The sequence below is a fragment of the Daucus carota genome, chromosome 1, assembly GCF_001625215.2.
Source record: "Daucus carota subsp. sativus chromosome 1, DH1 v3.0, whole genome shotgun sequence".
In the NCBI taxonomy this organism is placed as follows: domain Eukaryota; kingdom Viridiplantae; phylum Streptophyta; class Magnoliopsida; order Apiales; family Apiaceae; genus Daucus; species Daucus carota.
Window position 1 is genome coordinate 8,528,170 of NC_030381.2, and position 17,156 is coordinate 8,545,325.

Here is a 17,156-nt window from a genome sequence, read left to right on the forward strand (position 1 = left end):
TCCAGGTGTTCTTATATTTTGCAAAACCAGGAGAAGCTATGAATACCTATGTCCGATTAGGATTTGTACTAGAATTAGTAGAAAGATATGTATAAGAAAAACTAAGACACTCTGCAATTTACTGCATAAGTGACCTCATCCCTATCAATACATCTATAAGAAAAACTAAGCTATACAGTAGCATGTACAAGATAACTCACCTCATCCCTCTCTTCAATTTCTTTAACATCATTTGCTGAAAGTTTGTAATAACCCTTTGATGTGCTGATCTTCTCAGTTGGTACTTTTGAAGCTTGAATTGTTTCACCTTCCTGTTCCATCATTAAAAGGTATATATAAATACACACAGAGATACATACATACATTAATTTATATGTATATTGATATATATTATTGGACCTATAAAATTTTTTAAAACTTGGATATAAAAACAAAAGTACATAATTATACCAAAAAAAAACAGATCTAAAAATTAAAATTATGAACTATTAATAATTTAATCTAGTTGCATTCAGTTAATAAATGCTTTTTCAAGACCAATAAAATAATAATGCTTTTATGAATTTGCATATGTTTTTTTCACAAACCAAATCCAGTAACTTGTGCATAATCTTCTCTTTGCGATCATGAGCATCATTATCATGAGTGTCCATTGCTCGATCATGATTGTGATCATGTTCATTGTGCACACACGTAAAATTTAAATTATAAACTCATATAATAACTTGGTATTGTATTGTAATCACATACATGTGGCCAATATAGATCTCGAAATAAATTCAAAAGAGAATCACATTTATTCACCTCATGTGGTTTAAACATTGCTAGTTGAGTGTGAGGAAGGATTTTTTCCACCAATTTTTCTTTAAGATGTGAGGAAGAAGCCATAGCTAGAAAGAGAGTACAAGCACAGGTTTGATGAAGAATGGTTAATAGCCTATTCTTTAATTATATACTCGACCAAAAGATAAGATTATAGTAAAAGTTGTTGACTCTCCATGTTATCTACAAATTGCAACCAGCTGAAAGGCATTCAATACTATATCTCTTTTCTAATCTTACAATCTCTAAAGATCTACTAGACATGTGCATTAATAGGCATTTATTATGAGGTTCAACTAGAAAAAAAGGAGTTAAAAAGGAGTAACGCCCATACCAAATCACCTATGTTTACGAGAGGTATTTTGAGCAAAGTTGTCTTAACTCGAGAATATTAAGTATCATATTCTCATTTCGAGTTAACATATTCCTCCAAATCATACCTAGTGATGGAATAGACTGATAACTTATTTACTGACCGAACTGCTAAATTATCATCACCCACCCCTAATATGACATCCTCCTCCCCAAACTTAACTCCTCCCCAAGCGGAACCTAAATCCGGCATCATGCATTATATGAACATGCCTTAAACAAGATCCACGCATACCCAAGAGCCTACACCAGCTAGGCTCCATCTCAGCTCCACGGGACCCCCCACATAATCAATTGTTTGTCCCATCCATGCGGCAACAAGGCCCATCTTGGGGTCTATGCTCGGGCCACACTACCCTTCCCATTCCTTTTATGTTTAGTTTGTATATAATTGGTTTCTATTTAATTTAGTGGTATATATATATGAGAGAAAGAGAGAGTTAAGTTTCCTGGAGTCCTCATTTCAGTAGAGTCTTGGAGTCCTCATTATTCGAAATTGGAAAAAATATAATCTAGTTATTTAAAAAAAATTGGTTGTAAAATATTTTTAAACATTCGACAATCTAATGAAAGATATGTTCTACAACGTAATCAACATGCATAACAATTGCTTTTTTAAATCACACTGACGCTAGTATCACAATTATGCACACATGGTAAATCATAAATATTGTAATAATTGCTACAATTCTAATAATTAAGACAAACAAGTTTATATATACATTAATAACGAATAAAAAGTTACTTGATGAGTTTTGAGTATCACATTTGAAAAGTATGAACTTGTGGGTGTGATAGAAGCAAAATATGGAAAATGAGGCTAGGTTTTGTACAAGAAGAAAGTAAAGAGACGTCTAGTGTAAAAGGAAAGCGCGCTCAGGGGCGGATGTACAGTGTGTCCTAGTGTGTCACGTGACACGCCATTATTTAAAAAAAAAAAGTTTATATGTATATGCAGTATATGTTTCATGTCTGTGCAGACAACCTGGTTTTGTGTCATTCAATGCTTCTGTTAGGCTCGAGTGCTCTTCTCTCCAAACTTCACACATTCATCTTCTAAATTTGAAACCTATCTATTCACCTTTGAAACTCCACACATTACACATACATCTTCGAATTTGTCTTGCTAATTTTTGGGTTTCTCAAATTTGAAAAAATATGCAATTTGACAAAGAAAAAGTTGAGCTTACGAGGTGTTTGTGAAAATGTCGCAGAGAATTATTTGATAAAATTCATTATTATTCTTGTTTATTGCGTGGTGACGAAATGAAAATGTCGAATACACGAGATATATCGAGCTTGTGACACATCATATATAAAATCCTGTATCCGCCACTGAGCGTGCTAGGTTTTGATTAATTAGGCTGCTAATTTCGCCTGAGATGGTCAAATATATGTGTGTGTGTGTGTGTGTGTATTCGACAACTTCGATTATATTAAATCGAATATATATATATATAGCGACTCGATCAATCGACAAAATTAACTGCAATGACATCCAGTCGAAATTATATAATCAAGCATATTTAATTTGGTTGAAAAACAATTTTGTGCTAGATTTTTCCCCCAACCAAAAGGCGGCAAAATTTCGGCCGTCAAATTATTTACGACTGGGAACGTAGGCTGGAAAACTCCCGCTCACTTGAGGGTACAAAAATGATGGGGAACGTAGGCGCGGGATAAAAGTTATAAATTATGACCGTGTTCAGTTGAAAATATATGCAGAGACGATATTTAAAAAACTTTGCCCTAAAATCTAACAAATCCATCCAAAATAAATAACATGGCTCAAAATCAAAATGAACACAATGGCTTAAAATCACCATAACATGGCTCACATGAAAATAAACACTATAGATCAAATCAAAATTAAAATCATGGTCCGAAATAAAAAAATGAACAACATTAATCAAAATCCAATTTTTACACCAAAAATGTGACAAAATCAAAAACACCTAAAACTAATCAAAATAAGGGAAATTCCATAATTATAATAAATTAGCCTTTTGTCGTTAATGTTGTTGGACATATTCTTGAATCATGTTCATAAGTGTTTATTACTACAACCATGTTCGTTTCCGTATATATTTTTTTAATCTGTGAAGATATTTTATTTATGGAATGAACAACTATGATTAATACCTTTATATATCTCAATATTTTTAATTAGTATTTCTAGTTTTAATAAGTGTAAGAACTAACAACAATACATTATACTCTCGTACAAATTTTAAGATCTTCTATTTTTATAAAATTCTTTATGATAAATCCAAAATTGTCTATAATTTATATTCAAATTATTTTAAATGGGCCTAAAAGTGCAAAAATATTAACAAAATGATATACATACGTACGTACATACTACATACATACATACGTACATACATACATACATTCATATATATATATATATAGAGAGAGAGAGAGAGTGTGTCTAGTAGGGAACATCTATATATACATATACAATTCATATATGAATCTCATTATTCATCAAATATATAATTAGTAAATCAAAAAATAAAGTTTAATTATTTTTCTTCCAAAAAACGTTGAAAATTAATCATAATATAAAAACTAGTTCTAAAGTAGAACCATATTCTTCCAAGTTGGTTGTAAATATAATTTAAAAAACCAATTTTGTATGTACTTAGATGGAGTCACACTTTATAGAATACTCATCATAATAGACAAACTTGTTCTACAATAAAAGCACATTCATCCAAAGTATTTCTATACATGAACAAAATGTTAAAATCAAATTCTTTTTAGTTTAAATTATTAGTGCATGTTATATTTAATTGTCTGCCAAATTATGAACAATTTTAAAATTATTAATTACATGTTAAATTTTAAAGTAGAATCAACTGAATCTCTATGGGACTCCTGTGGTTCTCTTTAGAATAATAACACACACACAAATATATATATATATGTAAATCAGTACACACACATATATATGTAAATCTTTATATTGAATGTATATAATTATTTCGATGGAATTTTATTTTTGTAATAATAAATGACTTCGATGAGGGGTGAGCATTCAGTCGATTCGGTCCAAAACCGGACCAAACCGAATGGACCGAAAATGGAAATTTCATTTTTTTTCCCCGGGCCGAATCCGGCCTAAAACAACCGAAATTATTTTGAAAACTAAAATTTATATTATAAAAGAATTAAATTCATTATTTTTTTAAAAAAATAATATTTATTAATCACCACCACTTCACCAAAGATAGATATAATTAGATTTATAAATTAGATATTATAATTATAACTTATAAGATATATATTAAATATGTATTATATAGATAAAAATTAATTTTATATATTGTTTGGACTATTGGGTATATTCGGTCCTGACTAAAATATTTTTTAACGGACCGGACCGAACCGAATTTTATTCGGTCTATTCGGTCCGGACCGAATAGACCAAATTTTCAGAAAATTAGGACCGAACCAAACCGAATTCGCACCGTTCGGTTCTGTTCTTCGGTTCTGCTCACCCCTAACTTGGATAAATGTGTTACTTATGTATCACATTATTTTGGTTCACATCTTGTCAAAAAAAATTATTTATCTTTTTAAAAATATAAGAACTTGTAAAGAAAATTATAAAGCTAATTATAATCAGTTTTATAAGACAAAAGAAAACTAAGAAATTACAAGTCCAAAAAAAACATTGATATTATAAATTACTGGTGAAGCTGGCGACATAGACTTCTGGTTTCATGCATCTGCTTCAAAATTGGTAAGATTCTCCCACGAGTCAGCAAGAAATGCTTCCACCACTTCTTTCTGACTCATTTCCCTTCTCGGATTTGGCTGGGTGCAAGGTTTATCATATGTATTATGCAGTATGTATATATACTACTATATATAAGTATGTTTATGCTAGAGCATGTAACTTACAACAATGTTGAGAGGGGCCTGTGATGAACTTGGTTCCTTGGAATTCTTTGAAACAAAGCCATATCTAATGTACTGATAGACCTCCTTCTTTGAACGAATCTGCCTTCGGAAGATGTGGTGTTTATAGAACTAACAAGGAGATTGAACCATATGTTTTTACCACTCATTCGAATACATAAGCAACAATAAACTTACAATTACATATATTTTGGGGGGAAAGGTGATGGGGTTAATTGGATAGCTAATACTATCTGAAGAGAGAAAGTGGAAGGACAACGATGTCATTTAATCACAAATATATAGTAAAAATAAGGTATTGGTCGGAAATATATAGTAAAAATAAGGTATTGGTCGGAATATACCATCTCTGTTCTTCCACTAGCTCGTTTACGGGTCGTAATTGTCCATCCTTTTAACCTGAATGAAACTGGGATCCAGGTGTTCTTATATTTTGCAAAACCAGGAGAAGATATGGATACCTATGTCCGATTAGGATTTGTACTAGAATTAGTAGAAAGATGTGTATAAGAAAAACTAAGACACTCTGCAATTTACTGCATAAGTGACCTCATCCCTATCAATACATCTATAAGAAAAACTAAGCTATACAGTAGCATGTACAAGATAACTCACCTCATCCCTCTCTTCAATTTCTTTAACATCATTTGCTAAAAGTTTGTAATAACCCTTTGATGTGCTGATCTTCTCAGTTGGCACTTTTGAAGCTTGAATTGTTTCACCTTCCTGTTCCATCATTAAAAGGTATATATAAATACACACAGAGATACATACATACATTAATTTATATGTATATTTATATATAATATTGGACCTATAAAATTGTTTAAAACTTGGATATAAAAACAAAAGTACATAATTATACCAAAAAAAAACAGATCTAAAAATTAAAACTATGAACTATTAATAATTTAATCTAGTTGCATTAAGTTAATAAATGCTTTTTCAAGACCAATAAAATAATAATGCTTTTATGAATTTGCATATGTTTTTTTTACAAACCAAATCCAGTAACTTGTGCATAATCTTCTCTTTGCGATCATGAGCATCATTATCATGAGTGTCCATTGCTCGGTCATGATTGTGATCATGTTCATTGTGCACACACGTAAAATTTAAATTATAAACTCGTATAATAACTTGGTATTGTATTGTAATCACATACATGTGGCCAATATAGATCTCGAAATAAATTCAAAAGAGAATCACATTTATTCACCTCATGTGGTTTAAACATTGCTAGTTGAGTGTGAGGAAGGATTTCTTCCACCGATTTTTCTTTAAGATGTGAGGAAGAAGCCATAGCTAGAAAGAGAGTACAAGCACAGGTTTGATGAAGAATGGTTAATAGCCTATTCTTTAATTATATACTCGGCCAAAAGATAAGATTATAGTAAAAGTTGTTGACTCTCCATGTTATCTACAAATTACAACCAGCTGAAAGGCATTTAATACTATATCTCTTTCTAATCTTACAATCTCTAAAGATCTACTAGACATGTGCATTAATAGGCATTTATTATGAGGTTCAACTAGAAAAAAAAGGAGTTAAAAAGGAGTAACTCCCATACCAAATCACCTATGTATACGGGAGGTATTTTGAGCAAAGTTGTCTTAACTCGAGAATATTAAGTATCATATTCTCATTTCGAGTTAACATATTCCTCAAAATCATACCTAGTGATGGAATAGACTGATTACTTATTTACTGACCGAACTGCTGAATTATCATCACCCACCCCTAATATGACATCCTCCTGCCCAAACTTAACTCCTCCCCAAACCCGAACCTAAATCCGGCGTCATGCATTATATGAACATGCCTTAAACAAGATCCACGCATGCCCAAGAGCCTACACCAGCTAGGCTCCATCTCAGTTCCACGGGACCCCCCACCCAATCAATTGTTTGGCCCATCCATGCCGCAACAAGGCCCATCTTGGGGTCTATGCTCGGGCCACACTAACCTTCCCTTTCCCTTTATGTTTAGTTTGTATATAATTGGTTTCTATTTAATTGAGTGATATATATATGAGAGAAAGAGAGAGTTAAGTTTCCTGGAGTCCTCATTTCAGTAGAGTCTTGGAGTCCTCATTATTAGAAATTGGAAAAAATATAATCTAGTTATTTTAAAAAAATTGGTTGTAAAATATTTTTAAACATTCGACAATCTAATGAAAGATATGTTCTACAACGTAATCAACATGCATAACAATTGCTTTTTTAAATCACACTGACGCTAGTATCACAATTATGCACACATGGTAAATCATAAATATTGTAATAATTGCTACAATTCTAATAATTAAGACAAACAAGTTTATATATACATTAATAACGAATAAAAAGTTACTTGATGAGTTTTGAAGATCACATTTGAAAAGTATGAACTTGTGGGTGTGATAGAAGCAAAATATGGAAAATGAGGCTAGGTTTTGTACAAGAAGAAAGTAAAGAGATGTCTAGTGTAAAAGGAAAGCGCGCTCAGGGGCAGATGTACAGTGTGTCCTAGTGTGTCACGTGACACGCCATTATTTAAAAAAAAAGTTTATATGTATATGCAGTATATGTTTCATGTCTGTGCAGACAACCTGGTTTTGTGTCATTCAATGCTTCTATTAGGCTCGAGTGCTCTTCTCTCCAAAATTCACACATTCATCTTTTAAATTCGAAACCTATCTATTCACCTTTGAAACTCCACACATTACACATACATCTTCGAATTTGTCTTGCTAATTTTTCGGTTTCTCAAATTTGAAAAAATATGCAATTTGACAAAGAAAAAGTTGAGCTTACGAGGTGTTTGTGAAAATGTCGCAGAGAATTATTTGATAAAATTCATTATTATTCTTGTTTATTGCGTGGTGACGAAATGAAAATGTCGAATACATGAGATATATCGAGCTTGTGACACATCATATATAAAATCCTGTATCCGCCACTGAGCGTGCTAGGTTTTGATTAATTAGGCTGCTAATTTCGCCTGAGATGGTCAAATATATGTGTGTGTGTGTGTGTATTCGACAACTTCGATTATATTAAATCAAATATATATATATAGCGACTCGATCAATCGGCAAAATTAACTGCAATGACATCCAGTCGAAATTATATAATCAAGCATATTTAATTTGGTTGAAAAACAATTTTGTGCTAGATTTTTCCCCCAACCAAAAGGCGGCAAAATTTCGGCCGTCAAATTATTTACGACTGGGAACGTAGGCTGGAAAACTCCCGCTCAAACTTTGGAGGGTACAAAAATGATGGGGAACGTAGGCGCGGGATAAAAGTTATAAATTATGACCGTGTTCAGTTGAAAATATATGTAGAGACGATATTTAAAAAACTTTGCCCTAAAATCTAACAAATCTATCCAAAATAAATAACATGGCTCAAAATCAAAATGAACACAATGGCTTAAAATCAACATAACATGGCTCAGATGAAAATAAACACTATAGATCAAATCAAAATCAAAATCATGGTCCGAAATAAAAAAAATGAACAACATTAATCAAAATCCAATTTTTACACCAAAAATGTGACAAAATCAAAAACACCTAAAACTAATCAAAATAAGGGAAATTTCATAATTATAATAAATTAGCCTTTTGTCGTTAATGTTGTTGGACATATTCTTGAATCATGTTCATAAGTGTTTATTACTACAACCATGTTCGTTTCCGTATATATTTTTTTAATCTCTGAAGATATTTTATTTATGGAATGAACAACTATGATTAATACCTTTATATATCTCAATATTTTTAATTAGTATTTCTAGTTTTAATAAGTATAAGAACTAACAACAATACATTATACTCTCGTACAAATTTTAAGATCTTCTATTTTTATAAAATTCTTTATAATAAATCCAAAATTGTCTATAATTTATATTCAAATTATTTTAAATGGGCCTAAAAGTGCAAAAATATTAACAAAATGATATACATACGTACGTACATACTACATACATACATACATACATACATTCATATATATATATATATAGAGAGAGAGTGTGTCTAGTAGGGAACATCTATATATACATATACAATTCATATATGAATCTCATTATTCATCAAATATATAATTAGTAAATCAAAAAATAAAGTTTAATTATTTTTCTTCCAAAAAACGTTGAAAATTAATCATAATATAAAAACTAGTTCTAAAGTAGAACCATATTCTTCCAAGTTGGTTGTAAATATAATTTAAAAAACCAATTTTGTACGTACTTAGATGGAGTCACACTTTATAGAATACTCATCATAATAGACAAACTTGTTCTACAATAAAAGCACATTCATCCAAAGTATTTCTATACATGAACAAAATGTTAAAATCAAATTCTTTTTAGTTTAAATTATTAGTGCATGTTATATTTAATTGTCTGCCAAATTATGAATAATTTTAAAATTATTAATTACATGTTAAATTTTAAAGTAGAATCAACTGAATCTCTATGGGACTCATGTGGTTCTCTTTAGAATAATAACACACACACACAAATATATATATGTAAATCAGTACACACACACATATATATATATGTAAATCTTTATATTGAATGTATATAATTATTTCGATGGAATTTTATTTTTGTAATAATAAATGGCTTCGATGAGGGGTGAGCATTCAGTCGGTTCGGTCCAAAACCGGACCAAACCGAATGGACCGAAAATGGAAATTTTATTTTTTTTCCCGGGCCGAATCCGGCCCAAAACAACTTATAAGATATATATTAAATATATATTATATAGATAAAAATTAATTTTATATATTGTTTGGACTATTGGGTATATTCGGTCCTGACTAAAATATTTTTTAATGGACCGGACCGAACCGAATTTTATTCGGTCTATTCGGTCCGGACCGAATAGACCAAATTTTCAGAAAATTAGGACCGAACCAAACCGAATTCGCACCGTTCGGTTCTGTTCTTCGGTTCTGCTCACCCCTAACTTGGATAAATGTGTTACTTATGTATCACATTTTTTTGGTTCACATCTTGTCAAAAAAAATTATTTATCTTTTTAAAAATATAAGAACTTGTAAAGAAAATTATAAAGCTAATTATAATCAGTTTTATAAGACAAAAGAAAACTAAAAAATTACAAGTCCAAAAAAAACATTGATATTATAAATTGCTGGTCAAGCTGGCGACATAGACTTCTGGTTTCATGCATCTGCTTCAAAATTGGTAAGATTCTCCCACGAGTCAGCAAGAAATGCTTCCACCTCTTCTTTCTGACTCATTTCCCTTCTCGGATTTGGCTGGGTGCAAGGTTTATCATATATATTATGCAGTATGTATATATACTACTATATATAAGTATGTTTATGTTAGAGCATGTAACTTACAACAATGTTGAGAGGGGCCTGTGATGAACTTGGTTCCTTGGAATTCTTTGAAACAAAGCCATATCTAATGTACTGATAGACCTCCTTCTTTGAACGAAGCTGCCTTCGGAAGATGTGGTGTTTATAGAACTAGCAAGAGATTGAACCATATGTTTTTACCACTCATTCGAATACATAAGCAACAATAAACTTACAATTACATATATTTTTTTGGGGGGGGGGGGGGGGGAAGGTGATGGGGTTATTTGGATAGCTAATACTATCTGAAGAGAGAAAGTGGAAGGACAACGATGTCATTTAATCACAAATATATAGTAAAAATACGGTATTGGTCGGAAATATATAGTAAAAATAAGGTATTGGTCGGAATATACCATCTCTGTTCTTCCACTAGCTCGTTTACGGGTCGTAATTGTCCATCCTTTTAACCTGAATGAAACTGGGATCCAGGTGTTCTTATATTTTGCAAAACCAGGAGAAGATATGGATACCTATGTCCGATTAGGATTTGTACTAGAATTAGTAGAAAGATGTGTATAAGAAAAACTAAGACACTCTGCAATTTACTGCATAAGTGACCTCATCCCTATCAATACATCTATAATAAAAACTAAGCTATACAGTAGCATGTACAAGATAACTCACCTCATCCCTCTCTTCAATTTCTTTAACATCATTTGCTAAAAGTTTGTAATAACCTTTTGATGTGCTGATCTTCTCAGTTGGTACTTTTGAAGCTTGAATTGTTTCACCTTCCTGTTCCATCATTAAAAGGTATATATAAATACACACAGAGATACATACATACATTAATTTATATGTATATATATATATATTATTGGACCTATAAAATTGTTTAAAACTTGGATATAAAAACAAAAGTACATAATTATACCAAAAAAAACAGATCTAAAAATTAAAACTATGAACTATTAATAATTTAATCTAGTTGCATTCGGTTAATAAATGCTTTTTCAAGACCAATAAAATAATAATGCTTTTATGAATTTGCATATGTTTTTTTTACAAACCAAATCCAGTAACTTGTGCATAATCTTCTCTTTGCGATCATGAGCATCATTATCATGAGTGTCCATTGCTCGGTCATGATTGTGATCATGTTCATTGTGCACACACGTAAAATTTAAATTATAAACTCATATAATAACTTGGTATTGTATTGTAATCACATACATGTGGCCAATATAGATCTCGAAATAAATTCAAAAGAGAATCACATTTATTCACCTCATGTGGTTTAAACATTGCTAGTTGAGTGTGAGGAAGGATTTCTTCCACCGATTTTTCTTTAAGATGTGAGGAAGAAGCCATAGCAAGAAAGAGAGTACAAGCACAAGTTTGATGAAGAGTGGTTAATAGCCTATTCTTTAATTATATACTCGGCCAAAAGATAAGATTATAGTAAAAGTTGTTGACTCTCCATGTTATCTACAAATTGCAACCAGCTGAAAGGCATTTAATACTATATCTCTTTTCTAATCTTACAATCTCTAAAGATTACTAGACATGTGCATTAATAGGCATTTATTATGAGGTTCAACTAGAAAAAAAAGGAGTTAAAAAGGAGTAACGCCCATACCAAATCACCTATGTTTACGAGAGGTATTTTGAGCAAAGTTGTCTTAACTCGAGAATATTAAGTATCATATTCTCATTTCGAGTTAACATATTCCTCAAAATCATACCTAGTGATGGAATAGACTGATAACTTATTTACTGACCGAACTGCTAAATTATCATCACCCACCCCTAATATGACATCCTCCTCCCCAAACTTAACTCCTCCCCAAGCCGAACCTAAATCCGGCGTCATGCATTATATGAACATGCCTTAAACAAGATCCACGCATGCCCAAGAGCCTACACAGCTAGGCTCCATCTCAGTTCCACGGGACCCCCCACATAATCAATTGTTTGTCCCATCCATGCGGCAACAAGGCCCATCTTGGGGTCTATGCTCGGGCCACACTACCCTTCCCATTCCTTTTATGTTTAGTTTGTATATATTTGGTTTCTATTTAATTGAGTGGTATATATATATATGAGAGAAAGAGAGAGTTAAGTTTCCTGGAGTCCTCATTTCAATAGAGTCTTGGAGTCCTCATTATTCGAAATTGAAAAAAATATAATCTAGTTATTTAAAAAAAAAATTGGCTGTAAAATATTTTTAAACATTCGACAATCTAATGAAAGATATGTTCTACAACGTAATCAACATGCATAACAATTGCTTTTTTAAATCACACTGACGCTAGTATCACAATTATGCACACATGGTAAATCATAAATATTGTAATAATTGCTACAATTCTAATAATTAAGACAAACAAGTTTATATATACATTAATAACGAATAAAAAGTTACTTGATGAGTTTTGAATATCACATTTGAAAAGTATGAACTTGTGGGTGTGATAGAAGCAAAATATGGAAAATGAGGCTAGGTTTTGTACAAGAAGAAAGTAAAGAGACGTCTAGTGTAAAAGGAAAGCGCCCTCAGGGGCGGATGTACAGTGTGTCCTAGTGTGTCACGTGACACGCCATTATTTAAAAAAAAAAGTTTATATGTATATGCAGTATATGTTTCATGTCTGTGCAGACAACCTGGTTTTGTGTCATTCAATGCTTCTATTAGGCTCGAGTGCTCTTCTCTCCAAACTTCACACATTCATCTTTTAAATTCGAAACCTATCTATTCACCTTTGAAACTCCACACATTACACATACATCTTCGAATTTGTCTTGCTAATTTTTGGGTTTCTCAAATTTGAAAAAATATGCAATTTGACAAAGAAAAAGTTGAGCTTATGAGGTGTTTGTGAAAATGTCGCAGAGAATTATTCGATAAAATTCATTATTATTCTTGTTTATTGCGTGGTGACGAAATGAAAATGTCGAATACATGAGATATATCGAGCTTGTGACACATCATATATAAAATCCTGTATCCGCCACTGAGCGTGCTAGGTTTTGATTAATTAGGCTGCTAATTTCGCCTGAGATGGTCAAATATATGTGTGTGTGTGTGTATTCGACAACTTCGATTATATTAAATCGAATATATATATATATATAGCGACTCGATCAATCGACAAAATTAACTGCAATGACATCCAGTCGAAATTATACAATCAAGCATATTTAATTTGGTTGAAAAACAATTTTGTGCTAGATTTTTCCCCCAACCAAAAGGCGGCAAAATTTCGGCCGTCAAATTATTTACGACTGGGAACGTAGGCTGGAAAACTCCCGCTCAAACCTTGGAGGGTACAAAAATGATGGGGAACGTAGGCGCGGGATAAAAGTTATAAATTATGACCGTGTTCAGTTGAAAATATATGCAGAGACGATATTTAAAAAACTTTGCCCTAAAATCTAACAAATCCATCCAAAATAAATAACATGGCTCAAAATCAAAATGAACACAATGGCTTAAAATCAACATAACATGGCTCAGATGAAAATAAACACTATAGATCAAATCAAAATCAAAATCATGGTCCGAAATAAAAAAAATGAACAACATTAATCAAAATCCAATTTTTACACCAAAAATGTGACAAAATCAAAAACACCTAAAACTAATCAAAATAAGGGAAATTTCATAATTATAATAAATTAGCCTTTTGTCGTTAATGTTGTTGGACATATTCTTGAATCATGTTCATAAGTGTTTATTACTACAACCATGTTCGTTTCCGTATATATTTTTTTAATCTCTGAAGATATTTTATTTATGGAATGAACAACTATGATTAATACCTTTATATATCTCAATATTTTTAATTAGTATTTCTAGTTTTAATAAGTATAAGAACTAACAACAATACATTATACTCTCGTACAAATTTTAAGATCTTCTATTTTTATAAAATTCTTTATAATAAATCCAAAATTGTCTATAATTATATTCAAATTATTTTAAATGGGCCTAAAAGTGCAAAAATATTAACAAAATGATATACATACGTACGTACATACTACATACATACATACATACATTCATATATATATATATATATATATAGAGAGAGAGAGAGTGTCTAGTAGGGAACATCTATATATACATATACAATTCATATATGAATCTCATTATTCATCAAATATATAATTAGTAAATCAAAAAATAAAGTTTATTTATTTTTCTTCCAAAAAACGTTGAAAATTAATCATAATATAAAAACTAGTTCTAAAGTAGAACCATATTCTTCCAAGTTGGTTGTAAATATAATTTAAAAAACCAATTTTGTACGTACTTAGATGGAGTCACACTTTATAGAATACTCATCATAATAGACAAACTTGTTCTACAATAAAAGCACATTCATCCAAAGTATTTCTATACATGAACAAAATGTTAAAATCAAATTCTTTTTAGTTTAAATTATTAGTGCATGTTATATTTAATTGTCTGCCAAATTATGAATAATTTTAAAATTATTAATTACATGTTAAATTTTAAAGTAGAATCAACTGAATCTCTATGGGACTCATGTGGTTCTCTTTAGAATAATAACACACACACACATATATATATATGTAAATCAGTACACACACACATATATATATATATGTAAATCTTTATATTGAATGTATATAATTATTTCGATGGAATTTTATTTTTGTAATAATAAATGGCTTCGATGAGGGGTGAGCATTCAGTCGGTTCGGTCCAAAACCGGACCAAACCGAATGGACCGAAAATGGAAATTTTATTTTTTTTCCCGGGCCGAATCCGGCCCAAAACAACCGAAATTATTTTAAAAACTAAAATTTATATTATAAAAGAATTAAATTCATTATTTTTTATAAAAAATAATATTTATTAATCACCACCACTTCACCAAAGATAGATATAATTAGATTTATAAATTAGATATTATAATTATAACTTATAAGATATATATTAAATATATATTATATAGATAAAAATTAATTTTATATATTGTTTGGACTATTGGGTATATTCGGTCCTGACTAAAATATTTTTTAACGGACCGGACCGAACCGAATTTTATTCGGTCTATTCGGTCCGGACCGAATAGACCAAATTTTCAGAAAATTAGGACCGAACCAAACCGAATTCGCACCGTTCGGTTTTGTTCTTCGGTTCTGCTCACCCCTAACTTGGATAAATGTGTTACTTATGTATCACATTTTTTTGGTTCACATCTTGTCAAAAAAAATTATTTATCTTTTTAAAAATATAAGAACTTGTAAAGAAAATTATAAAGCTAATTATAATCAGTTTTATAAGACAAAAGAAAACTAAGAAATTACAAGTCCAAAAAAAACATTGATATTATAAATTGCTGGTGAAGCTGGCGACATAGACTTCTGGTTTCATGCATCTGCTTCAAAATTGGTAAGATTCTCCCACGAGTCAGCAAGAAATGCTTCCACCTCTTCTTTCTGACTCATTTCCCTTCTCGGATTTGGCTGGGTGCAAGGTTTATCATATATATTATGCAGTATGTATATATACTACTATATATAAGTATGTTTATGTTAGAGCATGTAACTTACAACAATGTTGAGAGGGGCCTGTGATGAACTTGGTTCCTTGGAATTCTTTGAAACAAAGCCATATCTAATGTACTGATAGACCTCCTTCTTTGAACGAAGCTGCCTTCGGAAGATGTGGTGTTTATAGAACTAGCAAGAGATTGAACCATATGTTTTTACCACTCATTCGAATACATAAGCAACAATAAACTTACAATTACATATATTTTTTTGGGGGGGGGGGGGGGGGAAGGTGATGGGGTTATTTGGATAGCTAATACTATCTGAAGAGAGAAAGTGGAAGGACAACGATGTCATTTAATCACAAATATATAGTAAAAATAAGGTATTGGTCGGAATATACCATCTCTGTTCTTCCACTAGCTCGTTTACGGGTCGTAATTGTCCATCCTTTTAACCTGAATGAAACTGGGATCCAGGTGTTCTTATATTTTGCAAAACCAGGAGAAGCTATGAATACCTATGTCCGATTAGGATTTGTACTAGAATTAGTAGAAAGATGTGTATAAGAAAAACTAAGACACTCTGCAATTTACTGCATAAGTGACCTCATCCCTATCAATACATCTATAAGAAAAACTAAGCTATACAGTAGCATGTACAAGATAACTCACCTCATCCCTCTCTTCAATTTCTTTAACATCATTTGCTAAAAGTTTGTAATAACCCTTTGATGTGCTGATCTTCTCAGTTGGCACTTTTGAAGCTTGAATTGTTTCACCTTCCTGTTCCATCATTAAAAGGTATATATAAATACACACAGAGATACATACATACATTAATTTATATGTATATTTATATATAATATTGGACCTATAAAATTGTTTAAAACTTGGATATAAAAACAAAAGTACATAATTATACCAAAAAAAACAGATCTAAAAATTAAAACTATGAACTATTAATAATTTAATCTAGTTGCATTAAGTTAATAAATGCTTTTTCAAGACCAATAAAATAATAATGCTTTTATGAATTTGCATATGTTTTTTTTACAAACCAAATCCAGTAACTTGTGCATAATCTTCTCTTTGCGATCATGAGCATCATTATCATGAGTGTCCATTGCTCGGTCATGATTGTGATCATGTTCATTGTGCACACACGTAAAATTTAAATTA